The sequence below is a fragment of the Excalfactoria chinensis genome, chromosome 4, assembly GCF_039878825.1.
Source record: "Excalfactoria chinensis isolate bCotChi1 chromosome 4, bCotChi1.hap2, whole genome shotgun sequence".
Taxonomy (NCBI): Eukaryota; Metazoa; Chordata; class Aves; order Galliformes; family Phasianidae; genus Excalfactoria; species Excalfactoria chinensis.
Window position 1 is genome coordinate 61,355,274 of NC_092828.1, and position 19,884 is coordinate 61,375,157.

The following is a 19,884-nucleotide window of genomic DNA, read 5'->3' on the forward strand; positions in this document are numbered from 1 at the left end:
GAGATATTTAAGACCTGTTTGGACAGGTAACTGCTGTCACAACAGGGTTGCACCAGACGATCACTAAAGGACCCTTATAACCCCTCCAACTCTTTGATTCTGTGATACTAATTTACACCAAGTCATCAAATACACAGTGATACTACAGCAGACACTTAAAACATAAACACTATTGAAGTGCAAGAATTAGATTATATTAAAACAAGAAACACTTATACTATCAGTGGCACCTTGAAAACATGATATAGATTCAAATGTCTATTTATGCTTCCATTATAAATCCTGTTTTGAAGCTATTAAAGACTTATCCTGGTTGATTTCCATCAATGTGAAGCCTTGCATTACAATTCTTCATTTAGATGCACATTCACTTTCCTAATATTGAAAAACATTTGATGTAAATCATTCCAGATCTTTTCATTATTAGATGAGCTTATAACCTTATTGCTTTTCCAACCAAGCACAAAAGTCTAATATAAAGAACTGATATAATCAGCTCATTCATTTTGTATTAAGTTTTATTTTTCAGTGTCCCAGAGGAAAAGGTTTCTCCAGCACGTTCATTCTCAAAGCTTCTTTAAAATAGCCTCCCAAGGACTATATTCCATGCTAACAGCACTAAATCTAAAGAATCAAAAGGGACACACAAAATGCAAAGCATAAATAAACTTATAAGCAGGTCCAGCACAGCACCTCTTACTCACACAGAAGGGCCTTAAATTTCAGTCTAGGCAGATGCAACCAGCTGTGTAACATACATGTTCTCTTATGGAGAGCCTTAGCTTTTAATGGTCAGTAGGTACAGCCCATAATAGCTATAGCTTTTACAGAGATCAATCTCTATCTAAGTTTGGGTGCATAGGTGTTTCTACAATATGAAAAAGTGAAGAGAATCAGAGTATCATGTATTAGAAGAGATCCAACAGACTCAGCTTCACAAAGGAACACTGACTCCAAACCATCCTTTCATACCTCAGAGGAACAGTTCACAGAGTTACTGAAACCTTCCTCAAAGCTCCTCCAGAACTGATCCTTCCTTGCCAAGTGGAGTAGACTTTACAAATAGAATCCTGGAAAGAAACAGCTACAGCTACTTCAACACCTCAGGATTAGTAGACTGAGAGGGCACTTTCAAAAATACACATATACCTCTTCATCTTGCACAAAGCAGGTATTGGGTTCTCTTAGGATGAAACTAAATTAGAACACCCCGTGTATTCCACGCACAGGTAGCCCACAATATTAGATTGAAGTTTATACTTCATATCGACTCTTCTCGGTTCATACTACATCATATGGGCAACGATTCAGTGTCTCACCACAACACAACATGATGCAGGATATTGTACTGCTTGAATTTCAGTTTTCCAGGCTCTACTGTGACCATCTCATAAATCTTATGAGTGTTACACAGTAACTTGTTTTATTAACAATAATGAAAAAAATGATAACAAGGAAATTCTTCATTGCTGATAACATTCAAATACATAAGTCATAAAAAAAGAAAATCACCACATCCCCCCACACCAACAATTAAGGTATATCATCAAATATAAGTAATGATTCCTGTTCTCCTAGGAAATGTCTTCACTATTTTTAAATTGATCTTACAAGTTAGAAGAAATACATGGGCAAAAAACATGGGAAGAGTGCATACAGGAAGTTATATTATTTGCCCTTCTACTTTATAAACTCTGGTGGAGAAAGCTCTGTCCTACATGAGAGCCTTATTTTCTGAAAAAGACAGCTCTCATTTCAATCTAACCAAAGCTTCACTACATTCACTACAATCCATGTTTTAAAGATGCACACAGGAAGAGATGTTAGCCTGCAAAAGCCAGTGGCCAAATGTGATATTTCAAATGAGTCCCATTTTTATTATCTTTTCAGTATCATTTCAAGGGTTTAATGTGAGTTCCTGATCTAGTCACTGGCAGACCATCCTGGAATAAGCTGATAAATTTAAAATAAAACAAGAATAACTGGGACAGTCAATAAACTGTACAACCAAGCGGTCATAACAGAATTTGCATACAGAGATTACAAACAACTTTAGCCCATAACTTACTTCTTACATCAGCACACATGCATGAGGAACACTGTATGCTTGCCACCTAAAAACTTTTACAGTGATTTCAAGTGAGCAGTAAGTTTTAATTCATCACGTGTGCAAAGCAAAAAGTAAAACCCGTGAAAATTAGAAGACGGGTTAACAAACGCCAGGGGAAGAGTGGTTTGTATAGGCTAAGAAAGCATTTCTCATAGTTGTATCCAAAGCCCTTAGAAAAGACCAGGAAGCATACAGACAATCTTGAAAATATACTCACATCCCCTAAATTAAACGTTCTTAAAGAAACAACTGTAATTGGATGAAAGAAGACTCTACTCTTCATTTCCAAACTTTGCCTACTGATTTATGACAAAGTGAAACTGTCCTTTCTAAGCAGTTGCTAAGACAGTACTTGAAACATACATATTGGGGTCTTCACTGTCCAATAAACTCAAATAATCAGAATCAAATGGTGGGAAGAAGACACATTAAGATGAATAAGAGCAGGCCACAAAGCTTACAGATGAGCTAGGTGAGGATTACTGTGACTGTGAAAGACTGCACATTGCATTAAGCAGATGAACAAAAACAAAGGTGAATGCAAAGATGACATGGAAAAAGTAAAATTGTTCTCCTTCTTTCATACTAACATTTGACATGGGACAGTCACCACCAAGGAAAGACACTAGAACTGACTCGCTGTGTAGAAACAGACCAAAAGGCAGCTAGAAGATGTTAAGAAAGAAGAAGCAAGCCAGAAAGCGTTGTGATATCTCTCCAAAAGGCCATATATGCCCATTTATGAATTCATATTTCATACAGTTTTATTAATTCCATGACAAAAGAGAGGTATAAGAACAAGAAAAGATACTAAGTGTTGTGAGGACAAAGTTACGTGAAAATCTCCTCTATAAAGGGATTAAGGAGATTAATTTGCCATTTAGAGAGAAAACTAAGGAAGAAAAATAGTAGTACTCCACAAAATTATGCATAGCCTAAAGAAGCTGGAAAGGGGATTATGCTGCACCTGGGTCACAACAACCTCCATCATCAATACAAGCTGGGGGATGACAGGATTGAACATGGATCTGCCATAAAGGACTCAGGAATACTTGTAGATGGTAAGCTACATATGAGCCAGCAGTGAGCCCTCACAGCCTAAAAAGCCAATCATACTGCATCAAAAGAAGCATGGCCAGCAAGATGAGGGAGATGATCCTGTCCTTCTACTCTGCACTGGAGAGACCTCACCTGGAGTACTGCATCCATATGTGAAGTCCTCCATACAGGAGAGACATAAATCTGCTGGAACATGTCCAGATGAGGTCCACAAAGATGATCCAAGGAATGGAATACCTCTGCTATGAGGACAGGCTGAGAAAGGTGAGGCTGTTCAGCCTGGAGAAGAAGAGCTTCAGGGAGACCTGAGAGTGGCCTTTCAGTTTGTAAAGGGAGGCTGTAAGAGTGAATTGGACAGACTTTATAGCAATCGGTTATGATAGAAAACAAGAAGAAATGATTTCAAACAAAACAAACAAAAAAAAGAAAAAAAAAAAAAAAAAAGGGAGATTTAGACTGGATAACTGGATATAAGAATGTCACTCCTGACACTGGAGACATTTGTGGTCAATCCAGACAGGGCTCCAAGCAATCTGATTTCCTTGTAGATGTCCATGTTCAATGCAGGGAGTCAGACTCAAGAGCCACTAATGGTTCCCTCCAACACAAACAATTCTATGATACGAAGAGTACTAGGCAGCTCTCAGCAGTCTTTGCAAAAGAATTTGAAAATTAAGCCAAAAGTAATTCTGCTTTTCATATAACTTTTCATTACAATTTTTACATTTGCTGCCAAAGAATGGTAAATCTGGGTTTAGGCCAATTTTCATGTAGTCAGCCCCATGTATAACCATTACAACACGAACACTCGAACACAACTCCCAGAGGGCTAAGTGCTGATGAAGTATAGCAGAGCTCAGACTTCGTACCTCTTTGAACTCTTTGGTGAATGCTACATGCTCTCAGGCAGCAGACTGAGAAGACCCTCAGTTAAACTCAGTACAGTGAGTGACCAGGCACAAATGGAAAGTCAATTAAATCTTTCTCAGTCAGCCTTGATAAGGATTGATCAAAGGAAAGACAAAGGAGCCCTCAACCCTTTCTTATTTTTAGTCTCCAATTCATTATTCATACAAAATGTTTTGTATCTCCAGTTCTGTAAGAAGTGTGTACACAAACATGTAGCCTGTAAAACTATCAATTCCATCTATATTACATCTTTGTTATGTACAGTTTCTTGGGAATGGGTTGTGTTTCTCCTCACCCCCCACCCTACCCCCAAGTTATTTAATTGTTCTTCCACACAACCTCACACAGAGAAATAATTTCACTTGGTTAATTCTTGCATAGTATGCAGAATGTCATTCCAATCATGTTCCAAGAACTGTAGAACAGCAATATTTTTTATATTCAATTCTATTTCCTGAAGTTTTGACTAAAATTAATTTTAGCATAAAACTTATTTGATCACTGCAAATGCTAAGCTACACTTCCGGGGAGGAGGAAGAAAGAAAATCGGTCATTGGCAAAAATTCATTATTTGCACTTTCAGAACAGTCATTTTCTATGAAACCATATGCTTAAAACTACTAATGGTCCTCTAAGAACCCGTTCAGTTCCCCTACCTGCTACTCTCACAAGACAGAGAGAACAAGACTGGCACTTTTTGTTTTTCCTCACTCACTGCTCCTGTTCTCTTCAGTCTGACAGAGAACTACTAAGTTTCCCCTAAAACCACCAAGTCATATCTGGATACCTAGTCACATTATGCAAGTGTTTCCTGCAATATGAAACATTTCATCTCACTCTGATATTAACTACATTAGCTAAATAGGGATTGGATAGGGAGGGGAAAAGAAATAAAATAAAAAATCACAGATGGGAAGAAGTTTTTTAGCACAGTAACTTATATGCTGAAACTACTCAAACAGCTGCCTGAAGAGACTTTCCAATTTCAGATAATGTTTAACTACATGATTTAAAACAGACACACCCCTACATGAAGGAGCAGTAGTTCGGGGAACATAATGTAGATTCTGCTGGAGACTTACCAATTACTGGACAGGTTTCCTAGTCAAGAACTAGCCAAGGTTTCCCTTGGTGCAGCTGTAAGTGAACGTGGCACCAAACAGCGTACCAAGGATTGTTGTGTTCACCATCAGCTGCTCATCAGCAGTTAAACCTGTCAACCTGCTATTAACCTGTCAACATCTGCAACACAATTACTGCTGTTTTTTTCTTTTAAAATATGAAGTTCTTGAGTGCAATAGCTTTTCTTCCCACTAAAAGCCATTTTCAGAAACAAAGACTACTCAGTGCAGTTTTGCATAATGCTATGGATTTCAGAGGCAGTGCATCAATTTACATTAAAGCATTTCACAATTATTATTTTTTTTTACACTATCAGGGAGATACAGACATGATTAAAGGTCAGGGAACCATTTACTCCATACAAAGGGATTTCCCCTTTAGAATTGTTTTGAAGACAATGAAAAAAAATATATATATTTGTTCCGCTTTGGTCTTGTTAAATTGAGTAACTCTTACATCTCCTCAGGAAAGCAAAAGTGAGAGAAGACTAACTTTGCTCACAGGGAAAAGATCATATACAAAGACTAAGCTGTAGCTTGACCTTTATCTTCATAAGTGATAACTCTCAAAAGTGACCAAAAGGTTAACTAAACTCTAAAAAGGTCACCTGTCTTTAATCTGGCTGTATAGATCCTTTTCTGATGTTCAATAATACACAGCTACTGTTCATTAAATATCATCCATCCATTCTGCATTTTCAGCAACAGCAAGGTTTTTATTCTGTCATATTAAATAAATTGCAACTTCCTCTACATCAACACATTTTCAGGGATAGGAAGTATTTTAGCATTATGCAGATAAATCACTAATTGTTCTGCTTCTACTATCATTCTCCCACGATGCCAGGCATATGTGCGAGTCCTGACTACAATGTGTTTTCCTCTTTGCCCTAACATGCTTCTTTCTCTCCACACTATTACAATAATCATCTATTTTGCTCTACAGAAGTGATGCATTTCAAATTGTATTCAGCTAAAACACAGTTAAAAACAAAATACTAACCCAAAATTTAGGTTTAGTTTCTTTCGTTACACATTAATCAAAATCCAACTCATTATGTAGACAAGTGTTACCTTCTCATTTTTTCATCATATATAAAGAAATTCATGGAAAAGAGACTTTATCTAGAATTCATTCTGTGAGCTCTCATGGTTTTTTCTAGATACCTATTAAAGTCAGCCTATATGCTCAGTGTGAAGAACTTAACCTTTCACTTGTTTTATGAAATTTGTAACTCTTAGTTTTGAAATAATATCTAGCACAGGACCTGCTAAAAAATACCTTTCAAACTACTACCATCAAGATGAACAGAAACTACATATTAAATCACACAAAGCATGTGCTGGATGAGCTTCTTAGTCTCACTTGTTCCTGGGATTAAGACAAAGACTATAAGAGACTCAACCTCAGACACTATGTGCCTGCTTAACCTACACTAATACAGGAGGAAATGGGATGTAGCTAACCATCAGATGATCTTCTTTCAGTTCTCTCCTATCTATAAGATAACTGTTGTCATAATTACCATATTTATTGCAAAGTTCAGAAGTAATTCTTCACTGTTATGCCCAAATTTGTGCATGAAAAGTCAATTTGGGCATTAATTCTAACCCAGCTCAACTGAACAGCGATCATCATCCAACCATGCACTAGTTTGAAATGCTTGAGGAACAAGCTATGAGAAAGCGGGCTTTCAAAGGAGGGGCATCTCTTGAAAGCAATACCAGACAGATGTGTGCAAGACTCAAGATGAGGTCAAGGTAGATTTAATTCCCAGCAACTGCAGAGTACAAGACAGGTCTGCTTGTCTGTTATACTGACAGAACAGATTCAGGTAAATCCATCTTTTCCTGGATGTGAAGTATGCACCAGTTCAATGATTCCTGAGAGAATTGAGGTTAAACAAAAAGAGGAGAGGTCCTAATCCACACAGCTGTTGGTTCTAGTCTTCTAAGAGCTGTACAGCTCTTAAGGCATCTCTTGATTTCCTACTGCAGTACTTTAGCCTGGTTCCCTCAGGGAAGAATTACAAGTGAAATATCATTAAACATGATACTCTCACTTGCACGCAAATGCATGTACATTCTTTCACAGGTCTTGGTCCAGGATCTGAATCACTAAATACCACAGCTCAACGACTGAGATGCTTAAATCAACAGAACTAATACTTCCTCATTTGCAAGAAGTTAAAACTAAGCATGTCATGGGCATTTGACAATCCCACACGTTTCTGAGCAAAGTGCAGAAGGTATCCTCTTAACCTGCACAGTGTCATGCCAAGGGAGGGGGGAAGAAAAAAAAAATCAACATGGAGAGAAAGGTTTGTGGCTCAGTGAATTAGTGAAGCTGCCTTCTGACTCAGCCTTCTCACCACACACAGGTTCCCATATAAAAGATAATCACTCCTTTGGATTCAAAGAAAAAGGAAGGATGCTTTGTCATGTTTTGCCAAAAGCACAAGAGGGTAAGAGAGATTAAATGGATTTAATGGGAGGGGGTCAAGCCCTCAGATTTAGATATAAGCTTATTGTTGCAAAAGAACAGTAAAAGGGTCAAAAGGGATAGGGGCATGATATGCGAGTTTGCACATCTGTTTCTTCTATCTCCTTAATTCAATCTAACAATAGCAGAACTATGAAGTGCCATTTCTATTTTCAAAGTTGAACTTTTCTTCATTTCTTCTACAGCATCAGCAAGAAACGGAAGCTCAAGGGCTGAACAATACAGCATCCACTATAGGTCAGCATCTTAAATCTTAGGAAGAGTTGCAACATGGTCTGACAAGTGCTGAACAATCTATTATGAAATAAAATAGAATCATTTAGGTTGGAAAATACCTTCAAGATCATGATAAGAGGTGTAATCATTAATTCACTTCTTGAATCTTCCAAAGGCTTGTTTGCTTAAATATATCTACTCATAAATACAGTGGGGAAGATGTGTGTATGTAAGGCAAAAAGAGTATGAGGACAAATTACTTTCACCCCAGCATGCTTTAAGGTCTTCTCACAAGAGTAGACTTCTAAGCAGCAGTTCTTATGTATGCATCAACAATTACCAATTTCTTTCAAATTCAGTGAGGTTACTTTGATCAGAAAAGTTCACAAACCTTGCACTCTACAAATTAAACTGACTATAGATTTGTCTTTTCTGATATCATCTTTCTTAACTGATTCCTATGCATCAGAAGACAACACAAGAAAACCCCCAGTGTTAAGAACTAAATGGTCAAGCACTTGCAACTTCTAAAAGCTAACAGTTATTACTCTGAGAAATTGTCTCCTGCCTTTTTTCCTCCTTCATTCAAATTCCTTCTCAATTACTACTTTAAATGAAAGAGTTCAAGTTGAAAAAGTCCAGAACCATATCAAGACTTCAGCTCAACAAGGCTTGGAGGGGTGACTGCCTCATCTTTTTATGTTTCTTCTTCAAAGAGAACAGGCTTACAGACTCTAACTGTGCTTTATTAAAATGCTTTCAGACATCATTTTGCAGGATGCACCTAAGCGGAAAAATCTTAAATCTAGTGGATGATCAGATTAAAGAATCTGCTGAGGCAGAATGTCTCCCTCCCACTACTCACATCACTGAATCAAGGAAAGAGGTCCACTGCAGTCCCACTTACCAGTCCAGCAGCTTTCAGCACTTCCCCAAGTTAAGCAAACATCAGACAACCCTCTCTTGGGTCTGTGCCAAGTCTTTCATCACTCCTAAAGTCTGTCTTGGCCAGCAGCTCCCTGAACTGCTGAAAGCAGGTTCTCCACTTGCTGCACATCTCACTAGCTGACCACAACCTCCCTCAGCCGGAGCACACCAGGACAGCAGCACTTCCCCCACCCCCCCCTTCTTCTGCCAGAAGCCAGGACACTGTAAACAGATCATCCTCCTTTTTCAGAGGCAACTTAATGTGGCATAAACTGTTCAGCTTGCCTGATCAGCAAAACACTTCTCATACCACCCCTAACGTGCTACTCTAAACTCTGAACACTCATTTAACCCATTCTTGAATATTTAGCCTTTTATACTTTCAAATGCACTTATCTGAACACTTGATGTCAGTTTGCATGATAATTGCCTAACTCTGAACTTTGTTTTCCAGGTTTCCTATACAATAAATAAATAAAAATTATATCACCAGCTCAGAAATGAGATTGAGGTAGATGGCAGCACCCTGTTTTCAGCCAGCATTTCTCATCAACAAATCAAACTGGCCTTGCATTCAGTGCACTCACTTCTCTATGATAATCTATAGACTACCTAAAAATTCTGCTGAAAATTTAACTGAACAGGAACAGAAAACAGTACAGGATTTCTTGCTGGAGGTACCTGCACCTCTCTCATCCAAGGACCTTCACACTGTGCTACATTAAAGAGTGGATATGCTTTTTTCTCCCCACTCTGAGGTTAGCCATTTCAAGGTGGACACTGGATAACTTTTCTGTGAGGTTACAGGACCAATGAGCTGATGAACATAGCATTATTTCGAATCCCCCCTGTGGAGCAGGGGGTAGAAGTGCCGCTCTGCTACACAGAGGGCTCGAATCCCGGGAGTTGGACTCGATGATCTCTAAGGTCCCTTCCAACTCGCACAATACTATGGTACTATGGTACTATGGTACTATGGTATTATTCCTAATAAACATGATAAACATGGCATCTTCATGTGATAATGTGTGTGAAGTGACTGCATATCTGTCAGTTGAAAGCAAGGATTTTATTTCAGAATGAGAATATATGTCCTGCTCTTTCTCATTTCCTTGAGGAGTTTCATGTAGTTTTTGAAGTGATAGATTAAACATCACATTTGTTTCTTAAATAATATCCTTCACTAAATAGCATGAGACAGTCCCATTGCCTACACCAAATAATTTCTAAGACAGAAGATGTCATCAGCTAAATCAGACTCCTCATTTAGTTCTCTCCTGCTTCCCACTGCCTGAAAATTTGTCAATTACAAAGAAGAAAATGAATTGTTCTTAGCATCATTCTCTGAACTTTTTTTTCACCACTGCACAAGAAAAGCTTTCAGCTGAGAAACAAGTCATATCATAAAATTAAAAAAAAAAAAAGGAAAATATGTATGAACTTCAATACAAATTGACTCCGATTTCCCAGAAATTATGAGGTCCTGATCTCCAGATCCCATCAAAAGCTTTAAAATATTCAAGATCTCAGCTATTGCTGCAATCTAAGAACTTCATTAAAACTTTCTTAGCCTTCACAAAACTCCAACCCTTAAAGAAGTTGCAAGATACAATTGTTGCAAAGACTATCAGCAAAGGGTATAACTAAGTTCATTATGTATTTCCACAGCTGTGCCAACTGCAGTGCTCAAAGCCAGTGCATTCGAATTAGCATACGTGACCTCATGAAGCTGATAACCGAGGGAAGAATTTGAACACGGAGAAAGGGAGAATGAAAAAAGGATGTTAGAAATAGAACAATGAACTCTACAGTAGTAAAAACATTTGTTTTAAGTGATATCACCAATTACTGGTTTTTACAATACAGTTGGTTTTCAGTTGACCAGCTCTAAAGATGAGTTAAATCAGTGGCCTCCAAAGCAGGCTGCACACTCCCTGGGCTCTGTGCAAGTGTTACAATTGGAAAGACTAGCACAGTGAAAGGGCAATACAAAAATATAAAAACAAAGGGACCAGCGCAGATAGGATGGTATTTCACAGGAAAGTTAATGTGCTCACTTGTCTTCAAAGATCTACGCTCATAGAATGAACTCCATAAGGACAAGATCTCCAACCAGAGATCCTTCCACAGTGGCAGTCAGCCCTTAAATGGGGTTTGGGAGAGGTGCAGCCAGGCTCTACTGCTTCCATTCACACAGGTGAACTGCCATCAGCTGTGCTCTCGTAGTTGACCCAGTCCTTTCCCCATACGATCAATCAGTGGTTCAGGCTGTGACTCAATTCCCATACAGTAATAAAACCACAGGAAAAAAATATATATTCTGCATAACTAATGAATTAAAATATTTTAAAATACTGTTTTTTTCATCATTATCTCTTTTAGTTTCTATTTTTGCATGTTTTGTAACATACATAACAGGAGTATGTAGGACATGCATTCAATTTATAAGCAGAAATCAAAATATTGGAAGTGCACGCTCCAAGAGTTTTTTACCAGCAGAGGTGTGCAATCAAAAAAAACATTAAGGAACTGCTCTAGATAGCATACCCATCTAAGAGTAGCACTCTGAATATCTGTGAAGTACTTAAACCTCTCTCAAACATCTCTAACTACAATTTTCTGCTCAAGCTCTAAGCCATATCAAATAAACAAAACACCCAGTAACTGTTAAATGCATATAGCTATTACATAATCAAATCTTAATGCACATGCAGTTCTCTCTTTTATCCTTTATAGCCTCTGAACACGTAATATAATCCGTTTCCAAGTACCAAAAGAGAATTAAGGTTTTCAACTAACTGATCCATTCGTTTTCAAACTAGCTACCTCAGTCAAGGCAGAGGTTTTTAATGGAAGCAGAATGAAAGAGGGCAAGAGGGCTATTTCTTGAGCTTGCGTGTAACCACCACCACCACTTGACCACTACAGAGAAAGATTCTGACATTCTTAGATTTCATTCTCTGCTTAGTCAAAACAAATAAACCAAAAGCAAGCTTTCATCAATATACATAAATAATTTCAAGATTCAGAAAGTACTACCTCCAAAGCAGTTATTTTTCACTCAGCTCTATTTCATTATTTATTATGCGTCTATTTTTAGAGCAACATCAATAAGATGAGCACAGAGGTTGGTTTCTGCTGATTAAGGCCACCCCCCGCCCACCCCCCCCCCGCGAAAAAAAAACAGCAACCAAAACCACTGAGGTCCAGATCCCTCTACGGTCTTGAAGGGAAATGCATCTAAGAGTAACTATCAGGAATAGCATCCTACAGGACTCCAAACCCACCCCCCAGCCACTGATTACATTATCTCATTGTTTGCTTGTGGGGTTTTTTGTTGTTGTTTTTTCGTTTGTTTGTTTAATGCCATCCCTCAGGACAGGTTTTCACTGAAGATTTTTGCAGCATGTTAGCATGTTCAGGCTTACAGTTGCTAACTGAAGCCCCCACACCTTACTCTAGCACATGAAAACAGCCCGGCTGAAGCAGTTTGCTTCAGCTCAGATGATATCAATCAGCCCAAACTTCCTATTTTTGTTTCTAAGTTATTTTCATTGCCTCTGAACAAAGCCACAAAGGCCGGTGCGCTGAGGACACGTGCTCCAAGGCAGGCTCCAAGCCACAGCCTGCCATTCACCCCGAGCACAGATGCACCCACACCTCCACCTGCCCTCAAAGCCCCACAATGCGCTCTCTACCGCACCACGCACAAAACCAAACCTCAGAACAGCTTTCCAACCTCCTCCCTTCCCTGATTTAACTGCCTCTCACGCATTTTTACCTTTTTAACACAGCAGCACCGCGAGCTCTCCCGACACGATCCCTGCAGCAGCCCGCTCCCAACAGCTCTCCCCTCCTCCTCCGGGCCGGTCCGGATTGGGCCGGCTGACGGCACAACTGAGAGTGCCCGTCATCCCTTCTAGAAGGTTCCTCGTGGCCCAGCTCTGTCTGCTTTGCTGCAGGCTGAGCCCGTAGCCTTTGAGGGCTTCAAAAGGAGCTCCAGACTTCCTCCTGCTGTATCATGCAACAAATTAATTTTAGGAAGAGTACAATGTTTCTAAGGGTGTGAATGCAAATTCTTCCTATGTGAATGAATAAAAAACAAACCAAAACAAAACAACAACAACAAACCTTAACAATTCTGTAGACAATGCCTTTTAAACAAAAGTGGAATATAGGTGCATATAATTTAGCCTGCTGCATTAAAATAGACACAAGAAATCACTTTATCTCTAAAAGGACTCAATGTATTTCCATTCTCAGGAAAAAAAAATATGTACGTCTTTTCAAAAGCAGATCAGTAGCTACTTTTGCAACATAATTTTCTATGCTGGTACAACAGCAGCACTTGGAATAGTTGTGTTTAGCTTTCCTGCTCTTGCTCTGGCATCACAGAATCACAGAACTATAGGGGTTGGAAGGGCCCTATAGAGATCATCAAGTCTAACTCTCAACACTCAGGTGTGGGCTTTCTCCAAGGTGAAATAGTGATGAAGAGGAGGGCAGACAGAACAGGGGTGCAGCAGCTCAGTCACAATGGTGGTCTGTCAGCCCCACAGAGACCCTGCAAGAAGGGCAGCTTGGAGCTGCTCCCACAGACACTAGCTCACTTGGCATGGTAGCAAGGGCTGCTTTGAGTCTTCTGCCTCTTCTATCCAAAGCAGAAGCCTACTCGGGTGCCTACAGCTGGGCCTTTGTTTCTTATCCCCAGACAACTCCAGCCACAGTGGGAGCCACCTCACCCCAGGAAGATCTCCCTGTTTATACTTTCGTTGTATTACAAATATATAATACATTTTTCTCTTCTGGAGCCAGGAGGCAGTGCTGGCCAGCAGCAGGGAGGATGACAGCTTCTGTGGTGGCCTGCTCCTCCCGCCTCGTGTAACACTGACTCACCTTTCAGTATTAAAAAGAAAAATGTAAGCTGATAAGCTCTCCCCAGGCAGCATTTTCATGCTACCCAAGACAGCCTCTGTGGCTGCAGAGATCCTTCAATAACCTGTCAAGAGCAGGCATCCCTGTGTAAAGAGCTGTTCGTCCCTATATCTCATTTTAGATTGATGTACGTACCACTTTCATATCCTTCAGCTCAGCGTAACATTTGCCCTTTCATGTTCTCAGTTTAAGCCACTGGGAATTCAAAGCTATTTCAAAGCATAATTATAGCAATCTGCATATAAAAGGCTATATGTCCTACAGAGGGTTCAGTGGAAAAAAGCAAACTCCTCAAAAGAAGAAAATTAGAAGTAAATCCCACAACTAAGATTCAGTAAAGTTAATACATTTTTCATCTGATGTGAACAGTCTGTGGATTTGTAAAGCCACTGCAAAATTGTCTAAGACACTGCACCGAGTCGGTCTTCCTCTATAAAATAATGTAGCTGTTACAAGGTGCCCACCGTTTCAAAGCTCACTCTCTCCTCCTGTGCTGCCCTGCGCCTTATTGACCTTAAGGCATGCTGCAAGGCCCAGTTGTTTAAGTGAGCTTTGAAGGGATGGAGAGCTTCCCTACCATCCTATCCACGGGCTGCTGCCAGCTCTTAAGGAAGGAGCGTTCTGAAGCAACTTCACTGGCTAAAGATGTCACAAAAGATAAGAAGAGGATGTTTAAATAGGTAAATCCATCTAGAGGCCTTCTCTAAATACTGTACTTTGAAAATAAATTGTATAAAATGGTTTTGCTTTGGCTGTATCATGCTGCCCTTTTTTATGGCAAAAGGTGACATATGGGAATTGTAGCTACAAATGTTATATATGCTACTTCACCAAAATCATGTGAATCATATTATTCCTTAGACTTGCTGAACATGAAGAGTTAACCAAATCAAACTCTTTAAAATGCTTAAAAATCATTAGAAATTTTTTGGTTTACCTTACTTGCTTTACCTACTTGGCTTAAAATACCTCTGGCAAATACTTTTTTTTCTTTTCGAGTTGCACATAGTCACCAGATTTAAGGAACATCATAATCAGTTTAAATTGGAATATTTGCAGCTTCATCATGATTATTTGTAATACCACTTTTCTGTGATTATATTTCAGAGCTGCTTTCTTTATCATATAACTTCTCCTTCTTTCTAATTTTCCAGGCTTCTCTAAGTTTCCACTCTTCTCCACTGACTTGTCATCACAGTCTCCTTTGTGCCATTCCCTTTTCAGGGGAAGCTTAGTGTTTTTAGTGTTCTTCCTCAGTTTCTTCTTTCTTCATCATAAATCTACAGGTTGTTTTCAGAGCAGCATAAAGGTACTGAGAAGGCCACTCCAGTTGAGCTGCTCATAACAACTTCTTTCTCATAACAACTTCTTTCTCATAACAACTTCTGCAAAAGCAGTCACCCCTGTCACCCACTGTAAGTGACATACTGCAGAAGACACCACTCCTTCCTGTTTTTCTAAGATGATTTTGAAACACTAGTAGTCACTGGTTGGCTGAGAAAAGCCTCCTTAAAGATTTAAAACCAATGTCATTAATTGTATCATTAATCAGAGAGTTTGCATACAGGATGTTTAGAATTACAAATATATATTTCTATGAACTTACATTATGGAGAGGCTGGAACATTTCATTTTAATAATGGAAGGTGACAGTAGTCTGGACCCTCAAAGGTACTGGAACAGCTCAGGTAAATCAACAAAAACAGGAAATGTATAACTACCGTTTCTGCCTCTGGAGCTTTTTATTAGTAAAATAACTGTTTGTTAATGTTATTCAACTTTATTCTCTTCTATGAGAATGATGTTGTACTGCTTTCTAAATAATAAGAAAACTTTCAGTGTGGGTTTAGTTCTGATTACATTTTCTAGGCCCAACTACAATAAAATTACTAACAGTAAGTTTTTATTTTTAAACAAACTTTGAAGCATCTCCTTGACTGTGGGCAATTCTAGTGTGAGAACGTGTTACAAAAAATAAAATGCTGGTGAAAAGATTGCAAGTAGAAAGACAGGATTTCTCAAAAGTTCTTGAGAGACAGCCCTTGGTCCTGATTAGGAGTGTTTCCTTGCTTATTATTTGGAGAAGTAATAATTTGCCTTTATTTTAAAATCCTGTATATTTTAGAAAATGAATAAGTTCAGGCTTTTAGCAGAGAAGCATTGAAGCATATGGTAATCCCAGTCCCAAACACTAAGATGTGCCTGCCTGTGCCAACTCTTAATTACCACCTCATTAACACTCAGGTGTCAATTGCTGGTGGCAAAGGCAATACTCAGTTGGCCTGGTTTCTGTCATGCACAATGTAATTAAATTGACCTCCGCAAAAGGAGCCCAGTAGTTGCCTGATACCACTTGGACACCGATTGCCGCACTAATCACAATCGTGTAATTTAGTGAATCACACAGTGTAATGAGGGAAAGACTCTGGAGAGTACCAAATTGTACTTGCATATGTAATAATGACTTTAAGGACAATTAGGGAAATAATCGTTGCTCTGTTTTCTTCCAAGCTAATAATGAACTGCAGTACTATTTGAATATGTGTTGTTGATTTAAAACTTCAACTGCTGTCTACTATTTTAAAATAAAGGTAACCAGCAATTAAAATGTATTTTAAAAAGGATATATTTTTGTACTGGTAAGAAAGCTCTAGCTTTATTAGTAGCCCCACAACAGGTTACAGTTTCAAGTACTATTGGCTGCCTAATTAGGATCTGTGACCTCTGTTGGGTTCCAAGAGAAAAGGGTGATTAAATGTACTTCTCTGTTCTCCAAAATGGGCCAGTGTGCAGTCACCCACACCTCACTGTGTCCTGCGTGCACAGCAGTGATGTGAAGGCAGCCCCCAAAAGGTCATCCACAGATGAGGGCAGACCAAGTGCATGCCACTTCCAAGTGAAGGCTCTGACCATGGCACCGGCACCCAAATGAAGCATGTGAACACGTTTACTCATTTTAGCCAAGATTTAAAAAATGCATCTTTCTCTGATCAGTGTATAGCCTTTACAGAGGACTGTCTTGGAATTTCAGAAGACAGAGCTTCTAGACTTGAGTTTATTATATTGAAATTTTAGCACTTAAGTGAAGCATGAAAACTCTGCCTTGGACTCTGATAATTAAACAGTAAAATGAGCATGGTGAAGCCATCTTTTATTAACGTGCTTGTGCTTTCACTTGTGCAAGTGCTCCACCTATGAATATGTCTCCTATGTGCTATTGTTTTACTAGTATTGATAGACAAATAAAAATCTGATTTATTTGGTCCAAAACCAAGTATGAGCAGGAAAGAGTATTTTGTCCCTGAATTCATATACTACATATATTTTGCCCATTAACAGATAACATATGATCCTATTTTATTATGTTGGCCCATGATGTCAGAGATGGATGGCAGTAGAGTCTGAACATTCTCACCAGTATTCCATTGTATTTTGTTGTCATGTAACAGATGGCAGCAGAGGGACAGTCTGACAAAATGGCATCACATCACACACATGGAAGCATCTATGAAGCAAAGGTGTGGAACTATAGCAGAAAAAATTGCACTCGCTGACATTCATCAGCGCTTGCTGAATGTTTATGGACACCAAACAGTGGATGTGAGCACAGAGAGGCAGTAGGAAGTGTGTTTCAGCAGTGGTGATAGCAGTGTGAAATACTAGCTTTTGCTACAGCTGTATGAGAGTGGCATGCAGGCTCTTGTTCATTGGTTGTGAAAATGTGTAGCTAATGGTGGTGACTACACTGAGAAACAGTGTATTGTAGCTGAGAATTTACACAATCAAATAGTGCCATTGTGCTCTTTGTATCTGTTTTAATTTCCACAGAAATAAATAGGAGGCATTACTTTTGGAGCAACCCACTCACAATATGAAGCAGAATTCTTATGAAAGTTACTAGTATATAAAAGGACATGGGGACATTGGATTATGTCAATGCATAACACATGGTAAAAATAAAACTGAACTTAAAACTCTGCTATAGGTATTTGTCATAAAAATTCAGATGTTATTTTTCTTTTATGCTGATACCAGTGGGATATCTGAGCCCTGAGCTCAGTTATGATCAATTCAATTGTCATGGTGAGTGGTTAAAAAACTGTGCCAAACAGTGATGAATAGATACTGAGTTGGGGGAGGAACAAAGATTTGAAAAAGTAAAAAATTTAGTTCCTTGAAAATGATGCAAACATATTTGATGACAAGATTATGCAAAACATGCAGAAGGAGAAAAATAATTTTTAGAGATGTTACAAAATCTAAACAATAGATGAAAGCATTTTGTTAACGATGTGTTTATTAAAGGTTGTGAATTCTGGAGAACTGATCCATCTAACAAGGATAAAGCAATGCTGTGCAGAGACCATGAACAAGCAGGGAGGATGTCTCTTGAAGAGTGACAGGCCATTGTGGAGAGACACTTTCTAGTGAAAAAGAAACAGCTGTAGCAGGTGAGATGCAATCAGTTGAAAGGTATCCAATCTACAAACAGGGAATTCAACACTGTTTCGTGCATCACTTTCTACCTGTAAAACAGTACTCAGAATGGATTGCATAAATATGCAGCTAAGGGAGGAAGAGAGATTCACTATACCTTTCCCAGCAGACATCTGTAAGTGTATTTTGTGTTTGTTGAACAAAGAAAACTTAATACAGCTGATAGAAACACTGCATACATAATTATGAGAGAAAGGAAGTCAGACTGTTTCTTAACGTACCAACTTCTGAAAAATATTGAGTATATACATATAGCACCCTTTGACCCAAACAGGACCTCTGGATGCTCAGAAATTCATAAAATAAGGCTTTTTAGGCATAAAAGAAACTAATTCCTTTTTGTCCAAAGTTATATAAGAACCTCTCCTCAGCCAGCTGGCAGTTCTGCATCAATGATCTGTACTCCAGGGCTCCCCAGCTTGTCCAAAGAGAGGGAACCCAAAAGTGGCTTCTTGGTGATGTCCAAATAAGGTTAAATTAACTGTGCTAAGAAGCAGATGGCATAACGTCAAGAATACGACAACTAGCTGTAACCTTATGAGGCTCCAAACCTTTTCTGATTTTATTAACTATTGTACAGCATAAGTGCACATAAACAATCCTAATAAAAATGCTTGACATTTAAAGGCATTTTCCATTCACATTTTGAGAGGCAAAGCACAATACAAATTTGGTCACAAGTACTGAGATATGTAAATGACTCTTATAAAGCGCTTACCCCACATTCCTTTCACAACATTGTGAGTTACTCATTCATCACCTGTATTGTCTGCAGCACTCCATCTGTACTTCATATTGCTTTCCTCCCCTAAGGAATCAAGTCCTCATTTGTGTGTGCGTGTGTGTCTTTCCTCTCCAACTCGGACTTACTTTCTCTTTTTGATCATGACAGCTGCTGGTGATTTAACATACAAATGGCAGCCAGAAATCAGCAGGCCACAGAGTGTAATTTGTTATACCATTTTGCCTTTGACTCTGCACACTCTAAGGGGAATAAAGAGAAGGATGGTGCTGATATAATTCAAGGTGATGAGCAGATTCTTCTAACTTGAATGAGCTTCTTGTGATCTTCCATATTGTTTAAGGGTTCAAAGCCTTTTGAGATTTTTGGCTATTTTCTCCCAATTTTGCTTCTATATGTTGAGATAAATTGCAAGGGAACAGAGTAGGGTTTTAAAATACAAAATCAATCCAGAGAGGTGTTCTCACCCGCAGGGAGAAATAACAGTCTCTCTCATACCTTTCCTCCTTCAAAGACCATAGAGGAACACCAATCCTGGAAATAGGAATGGAACAGGGATAGGTCTTCACTTCTAGCTACATAGTCTAAAAGCACTATAGTATGAGAGGCTGTCAAAAAAAATGACGGACTTCAGCTATTACCAGTTTGCTTCAGTAGTACAGAGGGGTTAATTCAGATACACTTTAATATCATCTCATGTATTTTGTAGTGTAAAGTTTAGAGGGACCAGTATGTCACTTTTTAAATGTTTGCATTCATGGATTCTTTACGTATACTCACTCAGTTATAAAAATGTAGTTCTAAATAGATGTTTGGTATTTTGATTAATGGGCCAGTTTACCTTTATGATAGATGACAGGGCTAA